Raw genomic sequence first — 17,168 nt, forward strand, 5'->3', positions numbered from 1 at the left:
TATATTATGCCTTAGTGTTTGGCATGAGAAAAATCCGTTCGTCGCGTCATTTGGATCGTCTTTCGCGCTTATGCACATTTCGTCGTAATTAAGCGAACATCGCGATCGTACGGCCAAACGAACCAACACCCGGCATATTTTTGAGCATGTTTCATGTCCACAATGTTTAGGCATCATTTTAGGGCCTTAAAGTTGGCTTTACGGGCCTTAGAAGTGTCGGAAATGGCTTAAATACGCAACAGGGACCAAAACTGCCATTTCTGAAAGTATGTGCAGATCAGACAGGCCCAGGCGGCCCGCCTGAGTTTGTGCATATTCTGATGCGGGCCGCATGGCCCCTTCAGTAATAGAAAAGTTGTTTTCTTGCTAAGATTGGCCTTTCAAACACTCCAAAGGGCAATGCCCTTTCACCATCTCAGGAGCTAAGGGTCACATTAAGCCACCACAACATCTTGACAAGTGTAAGGCTTGGATCGTGGCACGATATTCAAGAAACGATCCTAACGGCTCTACTTTTCCTTTAAATACCCCCCCCCTTTGGTGAAAACCCACAAAAATCTGATCAAAAGCTCTAAGTTGGAACCTTTGTTTCATACCTAAGCCATTTTGATCTAGATTAGCATTCGGGGACCCTTCGTAAGTGTTCTTTCGTTCATTTATTCGCTTTTCGAGTCTGAAAGTCAACGTTTTGTTGACTTTCTGCGTTGACCAGCCTATGGTCAACACGAAGTTCATTGGAACTTCATAACGTGAGCGTGATCACGATGGTTATAGTCCATGGCGACTATACCTACTGATTACCACGTTATCTAGGCTCAGTGACGAGTCGTAGTTTCGGCCAAAATGCGCATTCTTGCGTATTTTGTAACCAAACTACTCGTGAGCATCAAAGCCGTTTGTTTTGATGCCAAACCTGTTTTCTAAACTCAGTTAAGCATGTCCTAACATGCTTAGCTCGTCACTTTTAGTATAGTGCTTATATAGGGTCGTAAGGTAAGCGATCTAAACCATCGCTTATACTTTCGAACCCGACCCATTTGGTCGATCATTAGGATCCGACCAAACACATTAGGTGACCATAGCTATAACCTTCCGAGGTTATACCTTATGGCCACGATGTTAGGCGTTCCAAACGCGTTCTACGCGAACGACGCGTTAAGGTAGCATAAGCTACCTAAACGGGTCGTAATGGGTCGCAAGCACTTAGGTTAGGTTTCATTTTAGTATGTAGGCTTTGTTAAACCATATTACACGAGTTTCCATACTCGTTTGGTTTACGAACCCGCATACTATCCGATCCTTCCGATTTTGGTCCGGTATATTAATATAGCTACCTATTAGGTGCCGTTTGATATCCTGTGATCTCTAGCATTGTGTGATTATTACACAAGGAAATCAAAGCAATCTCAGGTGAGTACATTGAACCCCATCTTTTACTGTTTACCAAACTGTTTTGGGGTGAAACACATGTGCCTACTTGTTACTTTCATGCTTTCCGGTTTTCACATCATATACTTGCTATGTTCGATAGTACATATATAGTACATGATTTCATTGTGTTTATGCTATGTATGTCCATCACGTGCATACTTAGCACATCACTTTACAATACATTTCATGCTATGTATGCCCATTGTGAGCGTACTTAGTACATTGCCTTACATTGCATGCTATGTATGCCCATTGTGTGTGTACTTAGTACATTGCCTTACATTACATGCTATGTATGCCCATTGTGTGCATACTTAGTACATTGCCTTACATTACATGCTATGTATGCCCATTGTGTGCGTACTTAGTACATTGCCTTACATTACATGCTATGTATGCCCATTGTGTGCGTACTTAGTACATTGCCTTACATTACATGCTATGTATGCCCATTGTGTGCGTACTTAGTACATTGCCTTACATTACATGCTATGTATGCCCATTGTGTGCGTACTTAGTACATTGCCTTACATTACATGCTATGTATGCCCATTGTGTGCGTACTTAGTACATTGCTTTACATTACATGCTATGTATGCCCATTGTGTGCATACTTAGTACATTGTTTTACATTGCATATCCGTTGCATATGCTCATCCAGCGTATGAACACATTATACTACATTTTGAAACGTTGTAACTATTTGACTATGTGAACCGTCTTAACCTTTCGATTATATGAACCGTTTGTAACCATAAACCGTGTGAACCAGTTGTATCCGTTGACATGATTTACATTTGACAATAGACATTTGACTATACATAAACATTTCCACAATTGTTAAACATTTCATCTTGATGGTTTGGTTTGAGTAAGTGATTAAGTAACGAGGCGTGTGTAATATGATATAAGAATGGTGGATACGCCGCTGGTACTTCCTATATATAAGTGTTTGTATGGTATTACATATCGTAGCGTTATTTGAATCATTTCAATTTGAGACATATGACATTTTATACAAATAACCCACTTTTCACGAGACATTGTTTTACAAACGACTTATCTTATACAAACACCTTTTACATGGTTATCCGTTTAACCATACAGTGTTCTCTTATTTATACATATCATCTGATCTTATCGTTTTTCAAATGATTTACAAGACAAAGCAAATTACAAGGTTCATGACTAAACATTTTCTCAAACATAAGTCATGAATTCCGTTTTCACAAAACCAATGTATCTCACAGGCATTTTTATGCTGACGTACCTATTTTCACATGTGTTTTCAGGAGATGATGCATAGGATTTGTCAAGACATACTTAGGCGGACCTGTGCCTTAGTGACTTAAAACGAGACAAGAACAAGTTAATTTATGTTATGTACTCTTTGGTTCTTGTTTAAACAATGTATACTTTCATATTTGATTAATAAAACGAAACTTCATTTGCCATGGATTTGAAACAATTGATTCTGTTACAACACTCCCCGACGTTTCCGCCACGTTTTGTATGTTCTACGTGGTCGGGGTGTGACAGAAAAGTTGGTATCAGAGCCAATGGTTATAGGGAATTAGGTTATTAGTAATGCTTTAACCTAGTCTATAACCTTCCTAGGACCCTAACGCGAGTTTACTTGCGTTTAGTCACAAAACAATACCGTCACCTATCCTTAGGCGACGACCACAACAAGAACATAAATTTCAAAACCGCTTTGAAAACTAATCATCTGTTCTAGGATGATTGATTACTAGGTTTTGAACCCTCTGTTATAAGGTTTTGAACCCCTTTGGGTTTTCAAAATGTCGTCAAGGTTTTGGGTCCTAAATAGTGTGAACACGTGCGAACTGGAAGAGTGAATGTCTGTACCCTGGGATTTCTGTCTAAGGCTAGAGTGTTCGTACAAATCCACATAATCGGACCAGTCACTCTTACCTGGGAACTCTTGGGGTGAGTGTCCACTTATAGGCGAGCATGTCTTCGCGATGCACTATGAGGATCTATTTGCTTTGACTCAGCCTTGGTGTTGTTTGTTTGTTTCGTGGATTCAAACAAATGACCCTCAACCATGATTATGGCCAGTAATTGTAACATCCTATTCTTACCCAATGCCATTTCATTTGTTTCCTTTCTTGTCTCTCATTTAGAATGCCTCCTCGACGCGAAAACCAGATAGCGACTGCAGAACTGGCAGAGATCATTGCGCAGCAAATGGCTGCTCAATTCCCAAACCTCTTTGCTCAATGGAACCAAGCCAACAACAACCATAATGCCCCCTGCAACTTCAAGACGTTCAACTCGGCTAAGCCATCAAAGTTTTCTGGGTCTCAAGGAGCGACTGCACTTCTGCAATGGTTCGAGAGTTTAGAGAACACCTTCAGACATGTTCAATGTCCAAACGAGCGAAAGGTAGAATTCGCATCTAGCGTCTTTGAGAAACGAGCTTTGACATGGTGGAATGGTGTGATGAGAGATAGGGGTGCCAATGTGGCACTAGCTCAAACATGGCAAGAGCTTCGAGCTCTGATGATGAAGGAATTCTGTCCTCGTCACGAGATCAGGGCCTTGGAAACGGAGTTCGACGATCTTAAGCAAGTTAGCGGTGAGCATCGAGCCTACATGGATCGTTATGAGGAATTAAGTCTGTTATGCCCAGACATGGTTACACCTTTGGATAAGGCAATCGAAAAGTACATTGATGGCCTCCTGACTCAATACAAGACATTGTGACTGGTAGCAACCCTACTACAGTTAGACAGGCCATTGAGCTATCTGCAACCTTGACTGAATCAAAGATCAGGAAAGGTAAACTTTTCCGAAAAGGTGACAAGAAACCGATTAGGGAATCGAACCCAATCGAGGAATCAAAGACCATGGATGAACAGACTGAATCCCCTAAGAAGTCAAAGAAGCGAAAGGCTTCTCAGAACTTCGCCGTGGTCGCTCACAATGGTCAAGCCGTCCTCAACCAACCAGCTCAACCCCCTGCTAGAAAACCATACAATGGAACAGCACCCTTGTGCAACCAATGTAGCCTCCATCATCACGCCAATGTACAGTGCCGCAAATGCCAAACTTGTGGATTCATAGGCCACACAGCAAGAGTCTGCCCAGCTGCAACTACGCCAAACCAAGCTGGCAACAATCCTGCTCAAGGTCGTTTACTACCAGGCTCTTGTTTCAACTGTGGCGAGATGGGTCATTTCCGAAGAAATTGCCCAAAGCTTGCTAATGCAAATCCAGCACAAGGATGAGCATCTGACTGACTAGAAGACAACATCGTTTAGGAATAATCACGTCTTATGTATTATTTTCTTTTGTTGTCAAGGTCCAAGAAACAGTTGTTACCATTGTTTATAAATAAATCTTATTTACATTGCAATGTATTATCTGTGGTTGCATGTATAAACGACATATCCCCTTACAATACCGACAATCAAGGAACCGTATTCCTTGAAGAACAGACTACCCCCAAATTTCTCCCATTCTACGATCTCTTGCGTCTTCCACGTAATTCCTAAGTACCCGTTTCTTCTTAGAAAAACGAAGTACAAGGCGCAAGTTACAACACATGACGAATACCCAAAGTACCACTATAAATCCTTAATAGGGTACCTAAGGATTTCCCGTAAGCCCTTAATTGTTGTATACCTAAATTCGAATGTGATAATTCCTTGTAATCAAAAATCGAATTTTGGGAGATCTTTCTATCTTCTCAGATAGATTCCCGTGAACATTGAGACCCGTCGATTAGTTTCCATATCCGTATTCAATCAATAACAAGTTAATAACAAATTATAATCAAGTTAAACAATTATGTGACTTTGTGTTTATGTGTTCCCTTATGTGTTGTTGTGTGATCCAAATTATGCTATCCAAATCCTCGTAGAATCTTACATATCCTTGTACAAGAGATTCATCGTAGGATACCCAAAGGTATTACTTAAAATCCTCAATAGACTTATACGTTACAGTTAAGTCCCTTGGATTATAAAGTACTACTTCATAATTAGACCCCTTGAGTGGTCTAGTTAAACATATTGATCCAAAAATCTGGCTAGGGATATCATGTGATGAAATAGCTGAAAGGACTCCTTGGTGGCCTAACTAAGAAGATCCCATGTCGATCTAATTAAAAGGAACTGATGGAAGTCTAGTCACCCTCATCACAAGATTGCTATCCTTCCCCAAAACATTACAAAACAAACTGTGCGGACTGTGCAAGGGATTACGTAATTATGGATGCATACATAATTATGGAATTTAGTGCACAGAAACCACAGCAAGTTCTGTTATGTGTCTAGAGTTAACCCTATTCATTTCCAACTCTGATGAAGCAACCGTTGAAAATGACTCCGTTAGTTCATTTTCGTTTCTGACGATTTATCCGTTGGGGAAATGAATATCCGTTGTGTAATCCTTCATTTCCAACTCTAATGAAGCAACCGTTGAAAATGACTCCGTTAGCTCATTTTCGTTTCTGAAGATTTATCCGTTGGGGAAATGAATATCCGTTGTGTAATCCTTCATTTCCAACTCTGATGAAGCAACCGTTGAAAATGACTCCGTTAGTTCATTTTCGTTTCTGACGATTTATCCGTTGGGGAAATGAATATCCGTTGTGTAATCTTTCATTTCCAACTCTGATGAAGCAACCATTGAAAATGACTCCGTTAGTTCATTTTCGTATCTGAAGATTTATCCGTTGGGGAAATGAATATCCGTCGTGTAATCCCTCATTTCCATTTCTGATGAAGCAACCGTTGAAAATGACTCCGTTAGTGCATTTTCGTTTCTGAAGATTATCCGTTGGGGAAAATGAATATCCGTTGTGTAATCCCTCATTTCCAACTCTGAGGAAGCAACCATTGAAAATGACTCCGTTAGTTTATTTTCGTTTCTGAAGATTTATCTATTGAGGAAATGAATATCCGTTGTGTAATCCGTCATTTCCATTTCTAAAGAATACTCGTTGAGGAAAGTGACTCCATCTGTTCATTTTCGTTTCTGAAGAATGACCGTTAAGGAAATGACAGCATATTGCCTTGCATATCGCTGGTGGGTATTTGGCAAAGTCACAAATAGACTCCTACGAATAAATTTCGGGACGAAATTTCCTAAAGTAGGGGAGACTGTGACACCTGTGTCACCGCGACCATCAAACAAATACCAAACTGATGAAATATCATATTTCATACTTGGGATCTTGTATAAATATGTGTATCTATTGCACATATCAATTCTTGTTCAATTTCAAACTTTACATCGCTTTCTGGAGAATTATACGCAACCTGGTGCGTAAACGTACTCAGTTTAATGCGACAAATACTCCGGGACATCAACATATACTTAACATACCTTAAATAACCTTTACATAACTTAGAAATAAGTTTTGAAGGCTTTGGTATGGCAAAAACAAGTTAATTCGCTTACAGGGACTAAACTTAACAAACTGCGAAAGTATGCCAATTTGAACTGTAACAAACATTCCGGAACATGTCCATAAGTTAAACATACCATAAATATCCTTTACATAGCTTAGAAATAGGCTTTGAGGAGTTTGGTATGCTAAAACAAACTTTTGGATCATTCAAGGGCTAAAAGTGTCAAAAAGTGCACAAGTTTGCACTTTCGCGCATAACTTACGTTCTGAATACATCCAAAATTTATGTAAGCATCCTTATATTATGCCTTAGTGTTTGGCATGAGAAAAATCCGTTCGTCGCGTCATTTGGATCGTCTTTCACGCTTATGCGCATTTCGTCGTAAATAAGCGAACATCGCGATCGTACGGCCAAACGAACCAACACCCGGCATATTTTTGAGCATGTTTCATGTCCACAATGTTTAGGCATCATTTTAGAGCCTTAAAGTTGGCTTTACGGGCCTTAGAAGTGTCGGAAATGGCTTAAATACGCAACAGGGACCAAAACTCCCATTTCTGAAAGTATGTGCAGATCAGACAGGCCCAGGCGGCCCGCCTGAGTTTGTGCATATCCTGATGCGGGCCGCATGGCCCCTTCAGTAACAGAAAAGTTGTTTTCTTGCTAAGATTGGCCTTTCAAACACTCCAAAGGGCAATGCCCTTTCACCATCTCAAGAGCTAAGGGTCACATTAAGCCACCACAACATCTTGACAAGTGTAAGGCTTGGATCGTGGCACGATATTCAAGAAACGATCCTAACGGCTTTACTTTTCCTATAAATACCCCCCCACCTTTTGGTGAAAACCCACAAAAATCTGATCAAAAGCTCTAAGTTGGAACCTTTGTTTCATACCTGAGCCATTTTGATCTAGATTAGCATTCGGGGACCCTTCGTAAGTGTTCTTTCGTTCTTTTATTCGCTTTTCGAGTACGAAAGTCAACGTTTTGTTGACTTTCTGCGTTGACCAGCCTATGGTCAACACGAAGTTCATTGGAACTTCATAACGTGAGCGTGATCACGATGGTTATAGTCCATGGCGACTATACCTACTGATTACCACGTTATCTAGGCTCAGTGACGAGTCGTAGTTTCGGCCAAAATGCGCATTCTTGCGTATTTTGTAACCAAACTACTCGTGAGCATCAAAGCCGTTTGTTTTGATGCCAAACCTGTTTTCTAAACTCAGTTAAGCATGTCCTAACATGCTTAGCTCGTCACTTTTAGTATAGTACTTATATAGGGTCGTAAGGTAAGCGATCTAAACCATCGCTTATACTTTCGAACCCGACCCATTTGGTCGATCATTAGGATCCGACCAAACACATTAGGTGACCATAGCTATAACCTTCCGAGGTTATACCTTATGGCCACGATGTTAGGCGTTCCAAACGCGTTCTACGCGAACAACGCGTTAAGGTAGCATAAGCTACCTAAACGGGTCGTAATGGGTCGCAAGCACTTAGGTTAGGTTTCATTTTAGTATGTAGGCTTTGTTAAACCATATTACACGAGTTTCCATACTCGTTTGGTTTACGAACCCGCATACTATCCGATCCTTCCGATTTTGGTCCGGTATATTAATATAGCTACCTATTAGGTGCCGTTTGATATCCCGTGATCTCTAGCATTGTGTGATTATTACACAAGGAAATCAAAGCAATCTCAGGTGAGTACATTGAACCCCATCTTTTACTGTTTACCAAACTGTTTTGGGGTGAAACACATGTGCCTACTTGTTACTTTCATGCTTTCCAGTTTTCACATCATATACTTGCTATGTTCGATAGTACATATATAGTACATGATTTCATTGTGTTTATGCTATGTATGTCCATCACGTGCATACTTAGCACATCACTTTACAATACATTTCATGCTATGTATGCCCATTGTGTGCGTACTTAGTACATTGCCTTACATTACATGCTATGTATGCCCATTGTGTGCGTACTTAGTACATTGACTTACATTACATGCTATGTATGCCCATTGTGTGCGTACTTAGTACATTGCCTTACATTACATGCTATGTATGCCCATTGTGTGCGTACTTAGTACATTGCCTTACATTACATGCTATGTATGCCCATTGTGTGCGTACTTAGTACATTGCCTTACATTACATGCTATGTATGCCCATTGTGTGCGTACTTAGTACATTGCTTTACATTACATGCTATGTATGCCCATTGTGTGCGTACTTAGTACATTGTTTTACATTGCATATCCGTTGCATATGCTCATCTAGCGTATGAACACATTATACTACATTTTGAACCGTTGTAACTATTTGACTATGTGAACCGTCTTAACCTTTCGATTATATGAACCGTTTTGAACCGTGTGAACCAGTTGTATCCGTTGACATGATTTACATTTGACAATAGACATTTGACTATACATAAACATTTCCACAATTGTTAAACATTTCATCTTGATGGTTTGGTTTGAGTAAGTGATTAAGTAACGAGGCGTGTGTAATATGATATAAGCATGGTGGATACGCCGCTGGTACTTCCTATATATAAGTGTTTGTATGGTATTACATATCGTAGCGTTATTTGAATCATTTCAATTTGAGCATATGACATTTTATACAAATAACCCACTTTTCACGAGACATTGTTTTACAAACGACTTATTTTATACAAACACCTTTTAAATGGTTATCCGTTTAACCATACAGTGTTCTCTTATTTATACATATCATCTGATCTTATCGTTTTTCAAGTGATTTACAAGACAAAGCAAATTACAAGGTTCATGACTAAACATTTTCTCAACATAAGTCATGAATTCCGTTTTCACAAAACCAATGTATCTCACAGGCATTTTTATGCTGACGTACCTATTTTCACATGTGTTTTCAGGAGATGATGCATAGGATTTGTCAAGACATACTTAGGCGGACCTTTGCCTCAGTGACTTAAAACGAGACAAGAACTAGTTAATTTATGTTATGTACTCTTTGGTTCTTGTTTAAACAATGTATACTTTCACATTTGATTAATAAAACTAAACTTCATTTGCCATCGATTTGAAACAACTGATTCTGTTACAACACTCCCCGACGTTTCCGCCACGTTTTGTACGTTCTACATGGTCGGGGTATGACATACACAGTATACAGCGGAAGCATAATTCATTCGTTAAGTGTTTATAAATCACATGTAAAAGCCATCAGTCTTGAGTTGTGATTCCATGTATCTCTACCCATGACCACTCCAGCCTCCCAGAAACAAGTTCCAACATTATGCACCTAAAGGCCTACAAGGCATGTAACAACGAGTCAACAACAAAGTTGAGCGAGTTCACAGTTGGTTGTCCAGTTTAGAGTTGTTTCAAAAACCATAAGTTCATTTGAAAACCAATAGTTAATCAGTTCCTTGTTTCCCAAACCATATGTAGTGGGGGCTACCCCATGTTATCCACTAAACCCGTTACCATATCGACTACTGACTGAAGTAAGTTGGTGCCCTAGCGTCAATGTCTATCATCATTGACGTGCCCAGATCCATTAGTTCACGCCCGTCCTCTGCGGCACGGTGTGAGGCTTGTCAAACCTAAATAGCGCTATCTAACTAATGACCCACTCGCCATTGGCCTGGCGATTAAGTCGATATAAAATGAGGGACTTCATGATAGAAAGTTTTGGTCTAGTATCCGTGTTGTCACCCTTCAGTAAAGAGGGTGTGTACGTAATCTCCAAACTAGGAGATTACGCAGGTTCCGATTAAATACTTATCACATGTTGTCACACTTCAATAAAGAGGGTGTATACGTGTCCCAAATCAGGAGATCACGCAGTTTCAATTTCAATCCTTTACCCATTCCCAACCCTTGGGAATCCCATGCCTTGTGGAAAGTGTGAACTCACCTTGGCTTGCTCGGATTTGTTAAGTTACTTTACCCGTTCCAAGTTGGTCAACCAAACCCTACCGTGGTTACCAAAAGACAGTCAGTATCATGAACACGTAGTCTCATACTCGTTTCACACATTACCCCAGTAGCATATCAGCAATACACATAACACATAACCAGTCATAACAGTTATTCATGCACCTTTCAGCTCATGGTCATCACATAGCTAGTACCCGGTTCACATGTAAGTTCACATAACACCCAATAAGCATTTTGGATCACAAGTAATTTTGTTTCACAAGCATACTAGATTAACAACATTTGGCAGCCATTACGTTATCCAAGTTAACTCAGTTTATGCACACAACAGATTTGTACGACATACTAATTTACTTCACAAGTCCAAGTTCCAGTTACACTTAATAGGTTACAGTAGGCATCGTGGAGGTGTACAGCCCAATATAAGTGATCTAATATAGGTGTGTGTGTGTGGCCCAACTACTCTAACCCGCCCAACATGTGATGAAATCCTAGAGCCCATGCACGACATGTGTCTATAGATAATACAAATTTCCGTTTCCATTGTATCAGCAGGAATGTGTGATTTAGCTAGTGTGAAATTAGTTGTATTAGGACCATAAATCACATAATCAGTTACCTATTGCATAATTAACTTGGAATAATTATCAATCCCCTTTGTAGCACCCATCATCACTGATTCATCAACACAACAACTCAGTCAATGTGCCAGGTTTCATCGGGAAATAGGTTTCGTTGATGCATGGGTGACGAAACATCATGATGTTTCGTCGATGTGCAGGTGACGAAACTCTAGAGGTTTCGTCGACATCAGGGTTTCGTGGGGAGGGGGGGCTTTCGTCGTGGCCTTAACAGATGGTTGCAGCGACTCAAATCAATTACTGTTTAAACATATCAAGATCCATGAAACCCTAACAGTTACTTAATCATTCTTAATAATTTGCATCCTGATTAACAACCAATATTTTATCACATGCTCACCATACGGCTTTCAAAACCTTCAGGTAACCCTAATCATTCTACAAAACATATAAACATAACTAATAATCAGTTAACACATGTATCTATACTTAGGCACTCATCGAATCAATGATCACATCATCTAGCATCGTTCTAATCATACACAGACACAACATCATTATACATGTAGAATTCATTAAATCAAGATTACGTATTAACAAGATCATTACATAAAAATTATCATAAGCATTAATCATTCACTGTTTGAAGTATAAACCATATCACACAAATAGGAAAGTCAACAAGTCAGAATCACTAACCAGAAACTTGATTGGTCAAGGTGTTATCTCGAACAGGGGGGGGGGTCTACCACTGCCATGTGCGATTAGAGGAGTCTAGGGTTTGAGGTATAATTGTGTCATCATAATACGTAGCCTATGAATGCCTAAATGCTAAGCCAAAAGCCTGCCCCCTAATGCGAGACTCACTTGGGCTCCTCCAGGCCCAAACGCAACTACTCATGGTTCCGGGTGTGTGTATATCGGCCCAATCATATATGTGTTTGTTATACAAACATGTGGTGTAAATAGCTCAATTATATTTGGCCCAAATACAATGTGAACAAATCTAATAAACGACACTGGCCTCGAAAGTTCGGGTTGTCACATCATCCCCAACTTGAAAGAAATTTCATCCCGAAATTTAGCACGCAGTTACTAAGGAAGCTAGTTAGGTTGCGTGGTTTCCTGGTTTTCCTGGGGTGTCACATCATTCCCCCGTTGGTTTGGAATTTCGTCCCGAAATTCCGCAGTAGCTTCAGCCTCAGTAGTGGTTTCATTGTTCTCGAACAATTGGGGATATTTGTGTTTCATTCGCCCTTCTCATTCCCAGATAAACCCTGAGCCACGACGGGAGTTCCAACGAACTCGAACAATAGGTATCCTGGTGCATTTGAGAATCTTAACCTCCCGGTCCAAGATTCCACTGGTTCTTTGACAAATTACAACTGATCGTCGTTGGCGAGCCCCTTGAAAGGAACTATGAGGGTTTCATCTGACAGACACTTCTTCAGATTCGACACATGGAATACGTTGTGAACTCCACTGAGTTCTTCGAGTAGATTCAATCTGTAGGCCATCTTGCCAATTCTCTCTGTGATTTTGAAAGGTTCAACATATCGCGGTTTGAGTTTTGTCTCATATACCAAAACGAACTACACCTTCCCAAGGTAAGACTCTAAGTAGTACTCGATCCCCGACCTGGAACTCAAGTGGTTTCCTGCGCTTAGCAGCGTAGCTTTTCTGACGGTTACAAGCTGCCGCCATTCGTTGTCGTATCTGAGCAATCTTCTCTACTGTGTCTACGTCGAGTTCCGGGCCAGTGATTTGGCTGTTTCCAACTTCTGCCCAACAAAGAGGTGATTGGCACTTCCGTCTGTACAATGCCTCGAACGGAGCAGTCTGAATGCTGGTGTGGTAACTGTTGTTATACGAAAACTCCGCTAAAGGGAGGTGTCTTTCCTAGCCACTGCCAAAGTCGATTTCACGTGCTCGAAGCATGTCTTCAAGAGTTTGAATGATGCGTTCAGTCTGCCCATCCGTCTGTGGATGATATGCTGTGCTCACGCCTAGACGTGAGCCAAAGGATTTGTGTATCGCTTGCCACAAATCAGATGCAAATCGTGGGTCAAGATCAGAGATAATGGAGGTTGGCACCCCGTGCCTAGCTACCACTTCTTTCAGGTAGATGACTGCAAGTGTAGAAAACTTATCCGTTTCCTTGATGGCTAGGAAGTGTGCTGGTTACGTGAGACAATCAACGATCATCCAGGTGATATTGTTTCCGTTTCGAGTTGTAAGTAGACTAGCGACCAAATCCATGGCAGTCTGTTCTCATTTCCATGTGGGTATTGCTGGTTGCTGATACTTCGCTTTGACTTTCCCACAACTCAATCCATCATTCTCATACCTAACTAGGTGGGCCTTCATGCCCGGTTACTAGTACAAGGTTTATAAATCCTAAAGTCTCTCGTCAAAACCCAGACGACTAGAATATTGAAGCCGGTGTGCTTTGCTCAACACGAGTTCCCTACAGTTGCTGTATAATGAGACCCACATTCGTTCTATGAGGTAACGAGTATCGTCTAACCTGTCAAAGGTTGCTTCTCCATGCCCCGCATGGGTTCAACTTGAAAATCCTCTTTCTTCAGTTCTCTAGTTTGAACAGCGCGAGACTGATCAGGTAAGTTAGAGTCGATAGCGTGCTGCAGAGCTCGTGCACGTTCAACTTTCATAGTTGCAATCGTCCTAAAGTTCCTCCAGTGATGCCATTATTTGAATTAGTTCTATCTAAGTCAAAGTACACGGGAGGCCCTTGTGATCGGTCTAAGTAACGCATCTGGTACCGTCCAAGTAACGCCTCCATCTAAAATCCTAAGGCCATGGTTTTCACCGCCAGATGTGTGTCGTGCAGTTCCTCTTTGTAACTCCATCGCGTAAGTTGTGACAACTCGAAATTTAGAACCTTTCTTGTGCCTTGATGTAACATACTTGTACGTTAAGTGACTAGTTAAACTTAATGATAAACATGAACCTTTTATGTGATATGTGCTTTACTACGTGTGCATTCGTATGTATTTATGTACGTGTATATGTGAGCCGAGAACCCCAACCCGAGAATGAAGAACTCGACTCGAGACCATGAGGTCTCGAGTGTATAGTAACCGAATGGGCCTTGGGCCGAGAACCTAGTGACCGGTTTATAAGCCCTTTAGGGCACACACTTGGAACTAGCATATATATATACCACCCTTAGTTATTTTACCATTTGTTGAACAACACATACACACACACTCTCCTACCTTCTCTCACAAGCACACATTTTCGGCCAACATTTAATCCTTGGATTCAACTTGGAAATCAACATTGAAGTTCACCCTTCCTACCTTTTAGCCGGTTAGTAATTATTGTTGAGTTTGTGCTTAAATTGATGATTATGACTATATGATTTATGCATGAATGTTTCTTGTTATTTGTTGTCAAAGAGAATGATATCACATGTATGATGTTCTAATGTGTATAATGAGATAACCGGTTAATATGCTTGATTTCGGATGGATAGTGCTTGGTGTTTAAGTGAAGATCGAATCACTAGTCTTGTTGAGCATGAAATCGGTATATGTTTGTCATATTATCGGTTAAGTATAGAACCGGATTGTGGTATTAAGTCCAAGTGCTTGATAGTTGTTCATGTATAATTAGGAAGAATGCATAATATGCTTGAACAAAGGTTGAATGTGTTATTAATATGCTTGAATGTTTGAAGAACATGAAGAACTTGTTGAATATGCTTTGAATGTGGGTTGAATATTTGAAATCTGCACTGTTTGATCCGATTTGGGTAAATATTAGACAACAAAACATGTTTAGTGGATAGTACATAATTCTGCATGAATTCTATTGGATAGTACAATCTGTGCAGAATCAGCAACTGTTGGGGAGTCGAGACCCCTGGTTGCGACTCGAAACCTCCACGTTGCGACACCAGTTGCGAGTCGAGAACACCTGGTTACGACTCGCAACCATAACATGACAAGCCGAGACCACAGATTGCGACACAGGTTACGAGTCCCGTTGCGACTCGAGACCTTAGCATGATCAGCCGAAACCATGGTTGCGACATAGGTTGCGACTCGCAACCACCTATGATCAGCACAAACAGCATGACCCGAGACCATGATTGCGAGTCCGGTTACGACTCGCAACCAAAAGCAGCACAACCCGAGACCACGTAGTTGCGAGTCTTGTTGCGACTCGCAACCACACTTAATGGGCTTGCTTAATTTTGGGCCTCCGATTTATGGGCCGGGCTTATGGGCTTTCTGTGTTAACTGTTACTGCGGGTTTTGGGCTGAGTAGTTGGGTTGAACTTATGGGCTGTATGTGTTACTATTAACTGAATATGTTAACTTGTACACCGTGATTGCTACTTGTACGTGCACTGCTTGGTTAGAATCTGATTATAAATGGTATCTATGTTAGGACGTAGTTGACCACTTGCAACTTGACCGACCCTTCTGTGATTAACTGCCGAGCAAACCAAGGTGAGTTCACACCCTTACAAAGCATGGGATTCCCTGGGTTGGGAATGTGGTTCAGGAACGTGGGTTCCTCGTCCTCCTTGGGTAGGACGGTAATGGTTCAGGAATGTGATTCCTCGTCCTGGTGGACGTATAACTTGTACTAGACCAAAACTCTATCACGAAGTCCCTCCTTTTTATATCGACTTAATCGCCGGGCCAATGGCGAGCGGGTCATTAGTTAGATAGCGCTATTTAGGTCTGACAAACCTCACACCGTGCCGCAGAGGACGGGCGTGAACTAATGGATCTGGGGCACGTCAATGATGATAGACATTGATGATTTTCAGGGCACATAAACATGACTACAGTCAGCAGTCGATATGGTAACGAGTCTAGTATACACATGGGGTAGCCCCCACGGCTAGAGAGCCAGATGATGTACATGGGGTAGCCCCCACGGCCGGAGTGCCAGATGATTCACATGGGGTAGCCCCCACGGCCGGAGTGCCAGTATAACCGGGAAATAACATGTCACGTTTTTAAACTATGGGGTAACCCCCACGGCAGGATGCCAGCTAAAGGAAACTGTTTTCGAAACAACTAAAACGAACACCCAACTGTGAACTCACTCAACTAGTTGTTGACTCGTTACTACATGCTTTGCAGGACCATAGGTACTCAGCTGGAGCTTGCATGGAGGAGAGTCGTTGTGGGACACGGATTGCTGTGTACTATGTTAAACTTGAAACCATTTGAACTTATGCTTTAACTTTAAGACTTATGCTTCCGCTTGCAACTTAAACTTGTTTGTTTGAAACACCAATCGTATTGGTTAAACTTTTATAACTGTTTACATGCTTGTTCAGTATGATTGGTGGCTGGATCCTGGTCAGTCACGCCTCCAAGCGGTAGTACTCCGCAGGTGGGATTTTGGGGGTGTGACAGATTGGTATCAGAGCCATTGGTTATAGTGAACTAGGTTTTAATAAAGGGGAAACGTTTTTGTTAAAACCAGACTATAACCGGTATAGTGCTCAACGGTCCACAACGACGCTCCACTCCACATGCAAGGCTCGACATTCTAGGTGATATGATATGTGTATATTGCCTACTTGTTAAATTATATAGTACATTGCCCATGGTATGCTTGATTAGTATAACTACTGTTGTTTGAACACGTGTGTGCTTGCTCTATCCTACTATCGTACTTTCGCGAACGTCTCTCACTCGTATTACTCTTGATATGAAGAATCATGTCTGGACGCGTTAACATGACACAAGCCCAGTTGACGGCTTTGATCAACGAACGAGTTGCCGCAGCACTCGCTGCTGCACACGCAGGAGGTATATCCTGCAGCCCGAACTTATC

Source organism: Helianthus annuus, chromosome 10 (genome assembly GCF_002127325.2).
Source record: "Helianthus annuus cultivar XRQ/B chromosome 10, HanXRQr2.0-SUNRISE, whole genome shotgun sequence".
In the NCBI taxonomy this organism is placed as follows: Eukaryota; Viridiplantae; Streptophyta; class Magnoliopsida; order Asterales; family Asteraceae; genus Helianthus; species Helianthus annuus.